This window comes from Ammospiza nelsoni, chromosome 15 (genome assembly GCF_027579445.1).
Source record: "Ammospiza nelsoni isolate bAmmNel1 chromosome 15, bAmmNel1.pri, whole genome shotgun sequence".
Taxonomy (NCBI): Eukaryota; Metazoa; Chordata; class Aves; order Passeriformes; family Passerellidae; genus Ammospiza; species Ammospiza nelsoni.
Window position 1 is genome coordinate 19,436,307 of NC_080647.1, and position 15,815 is coordinate 19,452,121.

Below are 15,815 nucleotides of genomic sequence, written 5' to 3' on the forward strand. Positions count from 1 at the left end.
AAAAAACTTTTCCAGCAGCATTCACATCCTTCCCAGGCCTTTTGTACTGTCAGTGATATTCTCATCTACTGCTCTTCACTATACAAATGGGTTTTGAAAATCATCTCCTTGAAAATCCCTTGTTTAAAGCAGGAGAAAACATCTGGCAGTGATACAAGTTGTGGATTGAAGATTGGAGGTAGTTGAGCTGAAAGGGAGTAAGGTGTTGAAAGGGCTTTTTGGGAAGCCCAGGCACAACTCAGAGCCCCCCAGCTCCCTGCACTGCTGATGACAGCTCTGCTGCCCCAGGGCACTGCCAGATCTCTCTCCAGTTGCCCCCAGCCACTGCCTGCTCCTGAGCTGGTTCTCACTCTTGGCAGTGCCCATCTGCCTTGCAGCAGAAGTGATGAGTGCTGGTGGTTTTTCAAGGTAATAAAGTTGTTTTCTTCCTGTCACTCAGAATCACCGAGGGAGCAGGTTTTATATCAGCACATGTGCAGGAGACAAGGCCTAGTTCTGTGGGAAGAGCAACTCCAAGCACAGCACAGCTCCCGGCAGCGCAGGGCAGTGCTCTTCTGCTGCACTCCATGGTTTAGCTCTAATTACCTCATTGCTGTTTGCTGCTGCTGGATAAAGACACTCAGAGCAAACCCAGCACCTGGAATGGCAGAGCTGGTTTGCAGAGCCCCATGTCAGCCACGCTCTGCAGCAAAACATGCTCGTCCCCGTGCCCAGTGGCACATCCCTGTCCCTGCACTGGCCATGGTGGGTCACAGCACACTCACTCACATCTGTGTAGATATGGGTGTGGATGTGGGTGCAAACCCTTCCCTGATTCCCATTCTCTCAGTGTGAGTCTTGAGGTGCCCAGTCATACCCAGGGCAGTGACAAGAGGGGGCTGCTCCCCAGTTCCCTTCTGGAATGGGATGGAGATGTACCCCAGGTCCCAAAGCGGGCTTGAGTGCACCTGCAGACTCTGTCAGGACTGGAGTGGCTCAGGGGAAGTCTGAGTGGGCTGCAGAAGGAAGTCTGAGCAGCCAATTAACATCATTTTGACAATGACAAGCCCCCATCCTTCCCCCCAGTGCTCTGAAGGCAGCAGAAAACAACTGGGGTAGTGCTGGGATTTTGGGCTGTGAAGAAGAGATCCCAACCTGGTTTGCTGCAGGACAAACAGGTAGTGGGGGACACAGCACGTCCCCCAGTCCTCTCTGCAGGTCCTCCATGGAGCCCCAAGCCTTCGGCAGAGCTGAGAGGGGTTTGGTCTCTCCACAGCCTTCAAGCAGTGATGGATACAGGCACAGCAGTGCACAAGGATGCACCACCAGAATCCTGGTGAGCCCTATGGTCCTGAGGCAGTGACATCCCTACTTGGTACCCTCTATAAACCAGATGAGGGCTTGGGGCCACATCTACAGTGGACAAGCCAATCTGGGGATGTGCCAATCTGGGGATGTTCCACGACAACTGCACTACAGCCCCAGCTGTAAGCAGCTTCTTCTGGCATCCCAGAGTGCCTTGGTTTGAAAAGACAGGTGTCTGCTAAGGAAGGCAGCAGCCTCCCTTGAAACAGAAAATGCAAGCCCCCTCTCTCCAAATTATTACAATTTTGAAATTAAGGAGCTCTCTATCTTGGCAAAGATATGTGAGTAATACAAGACAACATTGCCAGAGTGAGACCATGCCCTGTCCCCTGTGTGCCAGGGCGGTGTCCCAGCCCCATACCATGGGGGCTCAGCCCTCCTGCAGTGCCAGCTGTGGCTCTGCTGCAGCAGGGATCCTGTACAAGGGGGGAGTTTTCCTCTGCAGCTCCAGGGCTGCTGCAGATGGGCCTGGGCTCCCTCTGGCCATGCAGGGCAGCAGAAAGCTGCTCCTCTGGCAATGCAGGGGGCAAAGGCTGCTGTGCTGTGCCAGGCTCAGATTGTGCCCAGGCAGGAATGCTTGGCTCCTCCCCTGGGCGGAGCAGCTCCCCATGGGATGCTGGCATTGGATCCGCCCTGCAGGGACACTCAGTGGCCATGGACAGCAGAGATCTCCTGCAGGGAGGGTTGGTGTGGGAGAGAGAAAGAAAACTGCCCCACCTGGTTTTAACAGGTGGCCCAATTAACAGAGGATAACTGCCCCATGTCTAATACAGATGGTAATAGAATACACACCCCCAGCCACATCTTGCATTTTCCAACCTAAGACACAGAGTCACATCCCACCATAATGGTCCTTCCTGCTGCCATTGCTGAGTCCACTCTGCATGACTGCAAGCATGCTGTGGGCTGCTTGGCTGAGCTGCTGCAAAGACATGAATGCAAATAAATCCACTCAGAGAGCGCAGGCTGAGGAGAAGGAGGTTCCTTCAGGGCTGGGGTTCCTTCCCCCTCATTGTAGTAACATGAACATCTGGCTTCAGCTGCAGCACCCACTGCTCTGAGCTGCTCCACATCCTCTCTTGCCTTGTGCAGATGCTGCTAACACAGGTCAGAGGATCTTCCTAGGTGAACATCTTGCACTATTTGTCATTGTTTGCTCGTGCCTTGTTCCAGTGTTTATGCAGCCTCTGTCATTGTTGAGACACTAACTGGTGGATGTGAGGTAACTCCCTGGAAACCTTCTGTAAATACCAATGAGGCACTACAAGCAAATGGGAGCTGGTGGGACCAGGCACAGCCTTAGGATTGGGGGCTGGCAGAACCTGTGGTCCCACCACAGGACCCCACTAGAAAAAGCCCACCATAGGCTGCTGTACCTGCACAGTGCTGCAGCCATAGTGATGTTACCATTGTGATATTAACATTACCGTTGTGATGTGGTCCTCCAGCTCTCCCAGCACTGGAAAGAAATCTGCAAGCAGCATTTGCAGGGATTTACTGTCATGCATAAGTGCCAAGGCTCTTTGCAAAGAGCGTGGGTACACCATGCCCCATGAGGACAGCATGAGTCCCAGCTTGCTCGGACAGGAGGAGAGAGGCTCATGGCCACAGTGAACAAAGACCTGGTCAGGATGGGGACTTGGGCTACCTGCATACCTCTCCTGAAACCTAGGCTATCCAGAGAATCTCCTTCCCACCTTGAATCAGGCCATGCCCAGAGTCTGGTGATTCAGAGGGGATATGAGCATCAAGCCCCCCTTACCCAAACTGCTCTCAGCAGGAACCAGTGCAATGCAGAGTAGGGCAGCACATCGATTGATGCTTTGCTACAAGCTCTAAAGCACAAATAGCTCTCTTTGTGGCCCTCCTTGTCATCCTCACCAGCCGACGTGGGAGGAGCACACAACCCCCCCTGACCGAGCCTGCCAGACAGGGCAGTGGCCAAAGTGCCCTCATCTTCCTCACCACACCAGGCTGGCCTTGGCGAGTTGCTCTCAGAGCCAAATCGAACGTGGAATGGTAATGCTGCTCTGGTGGGTGTTTAGACATTTCCAGGCTTGGTGTGGTGTTGGGGGTTGAGTTTCTTTTTTTTTTTTTTTTTTTTTTTTGCCTCCTTTTTTTTTTCTTTTTATTTTACTTACAGATTTTTTTTTCCTATAAGTTGCTAAGAAACTAACTAGTGGGTACTTACGGATACTTATGGGTAATTAAAAAAGACAAAAGACTGTGTCTGAAGTCCGAAGAAGAATAGAGCATCTGACTATACCTTTTTTTTTTTTCTCTGAAAGTTTCTCTCTGAGGGGCAGAGGTACCGCTAGGATGGGGAGCAGGTAAAAAGAGAGAGCTGGGGCAGCTGCTCTCTTGCTCTTTGGCGTAGGAGGACGGGCAGGCTGTTGCTTACTGCGGGGAGAAATCACCGTCACTGCTGGAGCTCAGCCCTGAGGGACCGAGCAACATCTGTTCGTGTGCCCCGGGAATGCCGAACCCCGAGTGCCCCGGGAATCCTGAACCTGGAGTGTCCCAGGAATCCCAAACCCCGAGTGCCCCGGGAATCCCGTACCCCGAAAGCCCCGGGAATGCCGAACCCCGAGTGCCCGGGAATCCCGAACCCCGAATGCCCCGGGAATCCCGAACCTGGAGTGTCCCAGGAATCCCGAACCCCGAGTGCCCCGGGAATCCCAAACTCTTGAGTGCCCCGGGAATGCGGAACCCTGAGTGCCCGGGAATCCTGAACCCTGAATGCCCTCTTGTTTGCCTTGTTATACATACTAGTAAAGAACTATTATCCCTATGCTCATATCTTTACCTAAGAGCCCCTTAATTTCAAAATTATAATAATTCGGAGAGGGGGGTTTTACATTCTCCATTCCAAGGGAGGTTCCTGCCTTCGCTAGAAGATACTTGTCTTTCAAACTATCACATGTGGCTTAGAAATGAATATTTATTATTAATTCTGTTCTTTCTCTGGTGCCATGGTAAATCGCAGGATAAATCACTGCTGCTTGGTGATAAAGTGTTCAGGAGCCAATCTTTAGCTTTGCCTGAGATTTATTCCCATTTGAAAACAAAGATCCTGACAAGGAGACAGATTTCCTGGCATGGAATTAACTCTGTTTAATTAGTGAGATGATTCATGTTTTCAATCACAGTTTATAGCAGGCCCTTTACAGTCAGCCATAAAGTAGGAGACTGCAGGTCTGCCAGGCCCTCAAAAACAACCCATCTGTGTTCCCTGTGGTGCAGGCACCAGCACATGCAGCTCTGCAGGCATGGGGTCACCATGCCAGCGGCTCCAGCAGGACCCCAGTACTTGGATACTTGGACACCTTCACCAGAGCCACCCACAGCCCCTTCCCAGTGGGTCTGAAGCATGGGAGAGACAGGCCACCCCTTCCTCCTACCTTCTCCTCCCATGCCTCAGGCATGGTGTCAGCTCTAGCAGGGAATTCTGTCCCTTCCTCAGCCCTGGGCTGCTCGTGGCGGGAGCTTTGCTCTCCAGGTCTCGTGGGCTGGCTCCCAGCGTCCTTGCAGCCAGCAGCAAGGGGCTCTGCCAAGTGCCACTGCTGTCCCCCTTGGTGGCCATTTGGCTTACAGGTGTAGGGAGCAGGTGGAGGCTGGCTGCCCCTCTATGTTTTTCCCAATGAGATCATAATCAGGGACACCCTGGGACTGGGAGGCTGGACAGAGTGCTCTGAGCATCCCCAAGCTGAGCAGATGCTGCTGGAGAAGCTCCTCCAAGCTCCCATGGCCAAGGGAATCATTGCAAAGGTACTGGGGGTCTTGGGGAGGCCAGCCATGAGAAAGCAAATCCGCTCTGAAGTGGGGGAAAAGGTTCTTGCAAGGTTGGCAAACAATGCGTGAGGCAAGGCCATGCTGAGCCAGTCCCTGGAAGCAGGGACACTGCTGCAGAGCAGAGCCTGTCCCTGGAATGGGGTGCTTGGGTGTGAGTCCAGCCCTGTGGGACCAGCTGGGACAGGGGCCCAACTCAGCCCTATTTTCCTCCTGCTCAGCTGAGCTGGAGTGAGAGCCAGCCTGGCAAGGAGGTTGAGTGAGGTACCAGCCCTGCACAGGGCCACCAGCCCCACACAGGGCCACCAGGCTCTGCCTGGGCTACCAGCCACACTCACAGCTAGGGCTGTCTAGACTGTCCCAGGAGCCAGAGACTCCTTGCTCTCTGCACCTCCACCAGCACAGCCCAGGAATTAACTCAGAAATGAAACAGAGGTGGCCAAGGCCCATAAAATTAATTAGCTCTCACTTTAAATTAAGCATCTCGAATGAGTGTTTCATGGACATTTAATTAAAAGCCTGAAAGTTACACTGTAAGGATGGCTGGAGCCGTGCCCCAGGATGGGGTGGGGGCCCAGTGCTGGGAGCTGGTGCCATTTTCTGGCTATGCTGAGGCATCCAGCTGGCAGCATGAGCTGGTGTCTCTCTCCTGGCATCACCAGCTCCTTCCTCCTAAGCCTGTCCCCGGGGGGCACGTGCCCCCAGAGCTGGACACAGCTGGGGCACGCAGCTCTGCAGGAGCGACACCGGAGCAGCACTCTGACAATAGTGAGGGACTGCTCTGAGGCAGAGGTGACTGGGAGTCTGCCCCATGCTTCAGCGTGGCCCTTGACACCCTCCTTAGCACCAGAAGATGTGGGAGAGCCAGGAGGAGTCCTAGACTGGGAAGGCATACCCAGAGCATGCACCAACATCACGAGGGGCAAGAGGGACCAGGCTGACTCTGCTCAATGTGTCAGGTCCATCAGCATCTCCTGAGGCCCCTTGTGTGGGATACACCTGATGCTGAATGTGCCTTGGTTATGCACCAGCAATTAATGGACAAAACAATCTGTGCTGAACAAACCTTGACCAAGGCAGCTCTCACCCAGCAAGATGTCTGCTGTCACCTCAGGTCCATGTCCTTATGCTCTGGCAGGAAGTCCCCTCCAGGTCAGCCTTAGCAGGACTTCACATGGACACAGGAGTGTCCCAGACAGCAGCAGCCAAAGCTCATGGTGCCAGCACACTGCTGAAACTTGATGCTAATGGAAAGGAAGCAGTAGAGAAGGAAAAGCAGGTTATTCCCACCCCTGATGAGCCCTGAGGATGCTTGACAATACATCCAAGCAAGGGCTGTTTCTGATGGTAGGGCTGAATTCTGCCCTTCTTCCTCACTCCTGTCTCTGGATCCTCAGAGAGTTTAGAATGGGTTTATGTGAGCCCACAGGAACACAGTGCAGAAAAATCATCTTCATTTCCCAGCCAGGTACCCCTCTTCCCAGGAATGCCGCAAAGCACTCAAAGGGTGCCAAAGATCAGGGTGCCAAGGGATTTCCTTCACTGGGAAATTGCAAGGGCTTAAAACCCCAGCTCTGAAATATGGGAGCAGAGACCTGGGAACAAGGCCCTTCCTGTGGGCAACAGCAGTGCTGAGTCCAGACACAGCCCTGGGACAGCCAGAGCCCTAGCACCAGTCTGGGTCTGGGAATTCTGTCCTCCCGTGGAGACAACTATCCACCTGTGAGCCACCCTGTTCCCTGCTGTCCCTGGAGTGCCCGCATTCCCAAGCAGCCTCCCAAGGGCAGGACACTGCCAATGGACATACAGCCCAGCTCAGTTGTATGAGGTTTGTCCTTTATTTGGTGTCAGGTTGTGATCAGAAGTCCCTCATTGTTTAAATTGAGGCCTTGCAAGATATCTAGCACAAGCCAGGCTGCAGCAGACAAACAGGGCTATTTGTCCCCCAGGGAGCAAACAGGGAGCAGGCAGGATGTTCTTCCAAGGAGAGGGTCTGGGACCAGGGCTGTCCTTCCAGGGACCAGGTCTGTCTTTCCCTGCTCACACATCTCCCAAAGCAGTGCTCAAGGAAAGAAGTTCTTTGGGGTAAGGAAGGTCATTTGTGCCCCCCCCACCTTGGGGGCACTACCTTGGCCAGGCACCTTTGCGCTACTCAGGCGAGCAGCAGGGAGACTGTTACACAGCATGGAAATGGAAAGGGCTGAGCATGAGGTTTACCATGTGCTGTTGAAACCAAAACCACCCCTCCAAGGCCTCCCAGGACCTCAGCTTCTAAGGGGCTCCTCTCTGTCTCCTGGGCTTTGGCTCCTCAGATGAAACCCCACACCGGTGATGAGCTGGGGGCTGGGGAGGGAGGCTCCTTTGAAGTCATCCTGGGGAATCCATCAGGGCACAACCAACCTAAGGCTTTCCTGTGTTACAGAAACTAGATACTTAAGATCCCACTTTTAACATTTCTCCCACGAGAGCACTGGTGCTTGAGCTGTGCTGTTTCTTGACATTCTGGTTTTTGAAGAGGAGCTTGAATTTGAATAATGAGGCTTTGACAGGAAAGCATTTTGCCTTGTCTTCTCTCTTTGTGCTGAGACTATTCCTGTCCCTGAGGAAACCCAGCCTGGATGTTGGAGAGTGAGAGAGGCTGTGCTCAGGAACACAAGTCCAATCACTTAGGGTGCAGGTGCTCCCCTCATCGTGCACCCACTTACACCACAGAGGGATCCCAGCAGCTCTTACTCATAAAGGCCACGCAAATAAGACTGACCCAAAGGGCATTGTTACATGTCCATGTCTCACCATTATGTAATGACTAATTTACCTTAATTACATTAAACTTATAACAAACTTTTACCTCATTCTAAAGTTATTTATGCTGTTTATTCTTTTGCTCTGCACCAGCTTCTGATGAGCAATTCCCAGCTGGTTGAATAGTAGCCCATCACAGCACAGCCTGTGCTACCTGGTTTACTTAGCCCTGGAGTTTGCAATCCCCATACTGCTAACAGTGTGCCAATCCCATCAGTGCCCCAGTTACCTCATGAGCACTTTGGGGCTGTTTGTGAATCCCACACAGCTGCAGCCAGGCTGGACTCTGCTCTTCCACCCACCACCTTCCTGCAGCCACTCATGTACCTGGTTCCCACGCCAGCTGTTAGAAGTGACATTCTCCCTAAACCACTCAGACTCACATTCCGTTCATGAGCCCATTAATTCCTGTTTGAGGCTTAGGGACATTGCCTGAGAAAAAGAGCTCAGCAGCTCACAGAGTCCAAGCAGAACCAGAAATCCAGGTGGGAACAAGGAGCCCTTTGCAAAGGTCCAGGGGTCCACAGAGCTCCTCCCTCATGGTTTCCTCCCCACCATCTCCCTGGGACTGGCTTCCTGTTTTCAAAAGCATGGGAACAAGGGATTCTGCTGCCAGCAGGACCAACCTTGCCATGCTGGCCCGGATCTTTCTTGTCATTGCTGTCCTCAGCTACAGCTGCCCTGAGTGCTTTTCCCAACCCTTCTCAGTTGTGAGAGCACGTCATCACCCCAGAACCGTCTCTGGGACATTTCAATGGATGCAAAGAGCCTTCATTCTCTCATCCAAAGAGCCCTCTGCAGCTGAGCCAGCAGCATCCCTCATTCACTGGAAGCATTTCCAAAAGAGCTCCATGTTCTCCTGGGTTCCAGCAGCCAACAGCCTGGGACCTTATTTTCTCTGCCAAGTCCAGAAGTATGATAGAGGTGTGAAACATCTGAATCAGACTGGGGGGTTGCGCTCATGCCTGTGCAGAGGTATCCTCCTGTGCAAAGGCCATCTGTAGGATCAGAAGCCGTTTGCTAGAGAATCTGTGGGAAGACTTTAATTCCTTAGGGCTGCTCTCCCCCCTGGTGTTTGCACAGGCGGCCACCAGAGGGATGGCAGCCGGAGTGCTTTCATTACGTCTGTAATGATTGGGATCAAAGGCTCAGGAGGCTTTGTGGGCCAAACAGGACCAGGGCAGTGCGGGGCTAATTGTTGGACTCAGTGACCTCAGATGTCTTTGCCAACAAAAATTATGATTCTATGATCGCATCCCTTACACTGTGGTACCTCGTAGCCCTCGCCTTTGGGCAGGTGGGTGCTGTGCCCCCGCCCCTGGGGAGGTTGGGACCCGTCCTTGCCCACCTGGTCCGGCCTCCAGGCTGCTCCTTGCCTCTGGTCCCCGGCTCTGCCAGTTTATCGCTGCCCAGCAGTCATCCTTCCCCTTCAGATCCCACCGGGCTCCACGAAGGACACCCTGGCTCCGGGACACTGCCGCTGGGCCTGCCCGGCCCCCCCTCTGGTCCCCGCAGGCTCCCCAGGGCCCCACAGGCCGCTCCTGCAGCCACGGCCCTGGCGGCAGCGCTGGGCCCTGCTGCCATCCCGTGGCTGCTGCCCGGGGATGGAGATAGAAACGGGGAACCAGCACGGGGAACCCCCGCGTGTGTCCGTGTCCCCGTGTGCCGCTGCTCTCGCACGCCTCTCAGTGTCTGCACACAGGCGTCTTTGCTTCTTCCTGTGCTGTGAGCAGGGACAGGGACCTGCCCCAAACCTGCCGCACCTGCTGGCCGTCACGGGTCCCGGCTCATCTCACCACCTGCAGCTGGGGACAGGTGAGCTGTACAGAGCAGGATGTCCTCTCCCAGAAGGATCTGGGTGGGGGACAGCACAGGTCAGCCATGTGGGTGTCACTGGAGCACAGCTGGTTCCACAACAACTCTGCAGCTGGATGCAGGGTTTGGGATGCACCCTCCAGAAGAGAGCTCAGTGTGTGTATCATGTTCTAGCTCCTGCCACCTACCCATCTTCCAAGGGGTGCATTCTGGTGTCATTGCCAAGAAGATGGCAGAGAGTTTCTAGTCCCAGGATGACCGTAGGCATCTCCACGGTGGGAGACTGCCCCAGCACTGATGGGACACGCAGCTCCACTCATTCCCTCCCCAAAAGCAGCACAGGGACATCATTAATTAGTACAGCTCCTTCTCTATGTAACCTTGAAGGACTGTCCACCCTTGCTGCTGCTCGGAGCCCCCGACTGCCCTGGTGCAGCCAGGCCCCCCATTCTGCCATGGCACTGCCCCACGCCAGCCAGCTCAGCATGTAAGGATCTGGGGGTGACAGGTTTACTTTTCTGTGGTAGTCTGTTATTTTACAGTTTGTTCTTCTGTAATATTCCTTATTATAAGTTTGTAATGGTTCGTTCCTCGTACCCCATTTGGCTTCCCTGATGGTTCAATCCTGAGTTGTTTACCCCAAGATTTTCCCACCAAGTGTATGTCAATCCCCCTGTCAGTCTGCTTGTACCTCCCTCATTCCCTTGTCTTACCCCTGTCTGTCAAAGATAGCACACCTTTTTACTCTGGATGTTCCCTGTCCTTCATCCTTTCCTCAAAGTAAGATTGGATTGTAAGGTTTGCTCCTTCCCCTTCTTGGCTTCTATTAGATAGCCCTTACCGTGCACCCCTGCCCTAATGCCTTCCTGTAGGTGAAAAGTTGTGTCCTCCCCTTATTCCCTCCCTTCCTTAAAAGCAGTTCTTTTGGCCTCAGTTGAGGTCGCTTGTCCCTGACTCCCCTGGGGAAATAAACTTCCTTGGAACTCAAGCGATTCCTCTCTATTCCTTTGCCTTGGTTCTTTGTGCTGTGCTGCTGCTGAACCACCCAGGGCACAGCCACCAGACGCAGGGAGCTGCGAGCCCCTTGTACATGCTGCCCCCCGAGAAGGTCCCTGCACACACCCGGGGCTGCCCCTCTTGAGGCTGCGTCTCAGGGAGTGAGCGGCCAGGGAACATCTCCCTGTGACCACAGCAAGGCAGTGCTGCCTCTCCCTGGCCAGGCTGTGAGTGGGACCGTCCCCACAGACCCCAGCACCGAGACACATTGGGGCAGGCAGCTGGAGCCACAGGTCAGTGCTCGATTCCTGCAGCCAGAACAGGCCCAGCTCATCTCCACAGCTTGGCCAGCCTCCATCTTCATCCTTGGCCATAGAAAACTTGGCACGGGCAAGACTTTCTCCACTCACCTGGCCATCCACTGGATAAGCATTGAGCACGACTAAATTGTTAAATTGCCATAAAGCAACTTTATTGATATTAATAAAGCCCACATTTCTGCGGTCACTCGAGTGAGTTGCTTCAGGCAGGATTTACTGTGTGGCAGATCCTGGTACTGCTACAGCTGGGCAGCCCATCAGTGGTGTTAATTAAAGTCAGACTTGGAAATTGTAACCATGGCTTTTCTGCTTCTGCTTTGTGATAAGTTATAATCTCTCCTGTAAATTAACACTTAAAATGTCTCCCATAAATTAACAAGTGTAGGGAAGAAACGATTCCAAAACTGCAGGGGCTTTCCAGAGAAATGAATTGCTTTGCAGGGATGATTATTTTTTAATATCCCAAATTAGGTGTTTTTGGAAGCCCAGCTGCTGTGTCACACCTCCTCCAGCAGCAACTTTTGACACTGAGGCTCTTCCACCTTCACAGGACAAACTGAAGGTGGAGGCACTCATCAACCCCAGGAGAGGGGTGGGGGGGATTATTTTACACTGAGCCTTGAGCAAACACCATTCCCTGCCTGGTGCCAGCATGCTGTGAGCACGGGGCAGATGGAGAAGAGGGACTGAAGGAGAAGCTCCTGTGTCTTCGAGGGTGGCCACAGGTGAGGGCCAAATCAGGCACTGCTCCTTGAGACACTGCCACAGATTTCCAGGGCAAGAAGGTCTCCAAGGTCTCCCTACCTGCTGCATGCCCACCATGGGAATTTGAGGACAGGTATAGGAGGCTGGGCAAAAGAAATAGGCTGAGGGAAGGGTCTGAGCACGGTGGCATCCCCAAAATCCCTCCAGACAAGGCTCAGAGTCTGAGGGCCTGCTTGGTACCCAGCCAGGAGGAGCCAGGACAGTCCAAACAAACATACCTGCAGCCCACTGTGCTCCCATCCTGTGACCCTTCAATCCCCAGAGATGAGCCTGGAGGGGGATGTATCTGCTTCACCTCCAGCAACATGCCAGGCAGCCCTGCCAGAGGAGTGGGACATCACCACTCTGTGGTGGCACCAGTAATGGGTTTACCTGCAGGACCAGCAGGTGCCAGGCAACAGCACCTCAGGCTAAATCCACTGCTGCTGCTTTGAGCTGGCAGGGTGGGTGTGTTGGCAAGCCCTGAGGCACTCACCTCCTGAGCACACCCTGCTCCTCCTTCCCCAAAAGGGCTGGAAAGAGGGACTCACAGCCAAAAGCACTTCTTAATTCAAAACGTTCAAAACTGGAGTTTATTGCTGTGGGGAGGCAGGTAACGAGTCTTGGAGGAAAGATGTAATGTCTCATTGAATATTTGTACATTCTTTCAAAAATAATATATTCCTGGTACTTGCCATGACTGCCAACACCAGCTGGAGCACAGAGAAGCCCCCCAGAGGTGAGGATGAGGAAGGGAAGTATGCACACATACATACACACATACACACACACATACACTCGTGCCTGGGAGGCTGTGTGCTCCTGAGTCCGCTGCAGGAAGGAGGGATGGCTCCCACCACCTTGTGTATCCTCTGCAACAACTCAGCTGCCCCATCTGCACCTGACCTGGGATGATCCTAGTGGGGTCCAGCATCCCACATCCCACACCCTGCCATCCCACCTCCTCCCCAAGCTTCCACCATGCCGTGTCCTCTGTTCCAGTGGTGCAAGAGCCAACAGCTCTGGGGCCCTCTGGGTTCATTTCACCTGGGCCAAGCAGGAACAAAAAACCAGCGAGGGGAGCAACCTCCCTGACGCCTGGGAACGTGTTGAGAATCACAGGCTAGGAATGAAGGCAGGAAAGTAGGTAGGTGCAAAGCTCCAGGCACAGGAGACAGGGGCATTACCTGTGGGTGGCACAACAGGTGGCTCATCACCCACAGCCACTGTGGGCATCCAGGGAGGGCTTTTCACTGTGGTATGACATGTCTAATTGCATCCATAGACTTTATTCCCCTGGCATAGCAATTCTTCCCCACCAGAGGGAAGCATAGGCTATTTTACAAAAGAAAAAAATTTAAATCTGAAAATGCCCAAACGACCAGTATGGCTCCATCCCTACTGAACCTCTACCCCAAACCTCACCTGTCCTTTGCAGGGAGTGCCCCCAGTTTCAAACCACGGGCAGAGATTGCTCAACTCCAAACCCCAATTTCCAAACAGGCGAAGTGGCACAGAGCTGAGCCTTGCCTGCCCACCCCATGCTCTCCCAGCAGCACCCACACTCCTGGGTGCCATAATGATTTCAATACTCCCCCAGTGCATCCCTGCAGCTCCTATGACCCTTTGCTGCGCTCCTCACAGAGCTTGAAGATGGTTTCTCGATGCCAATTAGTGCTTGCCATGCGGATGAACAGCAAGTTTTACCGCTTTGTTGCCAGACAACCCCAGGCTTTCATCAATCCTGTGGAAATGCCAGCTTGGTTTTAATCTCTCCTCAATGAGCTGAAAAGCCTTGTGTTGGAATAGCTCACTACCCTCTGTCTCAGTAGGCAATGCCCCTGGACAATTACCATTGTGCCCAGGGCCACTCCCGGGGCTGTGTGAGTCCCCATGCCAAAAGGAGAGCAAGGAGCCCCACATGCCACAGGTTGCCTTGGCCCAGGCTGTCAGCATATCCTATATGATTTACTGGAGTGTCACACAGAGAGAAACCATCCCAGCCTGGTTCTGCATGGCTCACCATCACTGCCTGGGAAGAAGGCTCTGCACTGTTTGCCCTTGGTAGGAGCACAGTGTCCCTGCAGAATCCTCTCCTCAGAGCCTGGGCACAGGGGCAAATGCAGCTCATATAGGTCCCAGAGGAGAAGCAGTAGCTCTGCATTCCTGGGGAATAGTCCAGGTGGGACCCCCCAATAACAGAGTGGCCACAGCTAAAGCCATCCCCAGCCCACTCCTCTGCCAGCTGCAGATCTCTGCCCAACACATGAAGCTCATGTGGCCCCACACACAGGGGAAAGAGCTGCTCTGGTGCTCAGGGGAGCTGCCCCACACACTGCTCTGCACCACCTCTGGGCCGGCTCATCTCCCTTCATGGAGACTCCAGGTGACTGAGCCTGCTGGCTCCCCATCCCTCTGCAGGCAGGAAGGCAGAGCCACTGGCACCAGCCCTGGGGGCTGCCCCAATCTCCCAGGGGTGCTGCAGAGCTGGGGACAGGGTGTCTGTGGAACACTGGGAAAAGCAGGACTAAAGAAAGGCAGGCAGCTCCCCATGCTGGGTGCTGGGCAGCAATACCTCCATGTCCCACACAGCCTCCTGTTGAGCTCGGGGGGGGGGGGGGGGGGCAGGCAGACAGGACCCCTCCTCAGAGCCACACATGGCCCCCAAGACTGCCCCCCCATCTCCCCCACGGCTGGTGACTTACGTCAGGCAGCAGATGGATCCTGTGCCCAGCAGGCTGGCATGGGGGTGGCACTGGCGGTGCTGCAAATACCGAGGCTGCTGACGGCGCTGGTTATTCTTAGCACCCGTGGAGGCGCAGGGGGCTCGCCTGGCAGGGGGCCTGGCACTGGTGGGCTCCCCTGGAGCAGATGGCCCAGCGGCATGAGCCAGCTCTCACCACCTCACCAACGGGCAAGGAACAGGGAAGGCAGATTGCACCCAGAGCCCTGCCTGGCTCTGAGCCAGCTGCAGCAGGGTCTTTGAGGAGCAGAGGTGATCTGGATACCACCTGAGAACAGGGCAGGGTGCTGCCTCTTCTCTCCACTGGGAGGGCCTTCCCAAAGTGAGCACTGGGGAGAGGGGCTGTGGCTGGGGGACCTGGACAGGCACCAGACAGACAGATGGCACATGGCTGGAGACATGGCTGGCACAGGGCTGGCTGCACCCAGGCCCCCACAGCCCCACACATTCCCCCTGTTCTCTCCTTCCCAGTCCACTACCCCCTCTTGTCCAGGGGGCTGCAGGAGAAGTTGAGGCAGGACTGGAGTCCCTGCCCTGAGCTGGGAGCAGAACACCCTGCATTTCAGCCAGGGGTAGGGAATCCCATTCAGAGCTGAGGGGTTAACATGGAGCCCCTTTGAGTGCAATAGGCTTCTGGGCTAAAGCTGTCCCTGCCCTGCCCCAGAGCCAGCTGAGTCCTCACTCTCTCCAGCATGCTACCCTGTGCCAGTTGTGGCTTAGGGCTGCCATGACATGTGTGAGTGTGGAGCACCGTGGGTGCCCTTGAGGGAAGCAGGTGTGCAGAAACTAGCACTGTCCCAGTCCCATGAACAGCAGGACCCAAAAAGGCCAGAGCTAAACATAGGAAACCTACTTTCCAGCTGCCACCACTAGCTGATCACCTTGAACCAGGATGTGGCTCCCGGATCTGGGGCTTTAGAGAGCTCATCGTGGCTTGCACGTGAGAAGGTGGTAGCCCATGATTGTGTGCTGGTTGCTGATGAGGAGCAAGGAGCTGATGGCTGGGCAGCAGCCCCGAGCCCTGTGTGGCAGCTCTGGTGCAGCTGGCGGGGCGTGGGCGAGAAGGCACAGCCAGAAGGCACAAGGAGCCTGGAGGAGTCACCGACCTGTGCCGAAGCCACCTCCAGCACTGTCGGGGCCCGGGGCAGAGCCGCTGGGGGAGCTGGGGCCGAGGAAGGGGTGCCAGCCCTGAGCTCGCCCTTCCCTGTGTGCCCACGGGATGGCAGCAGCCTCCCGCGGGCCCGCGGGCACCCACCCACACC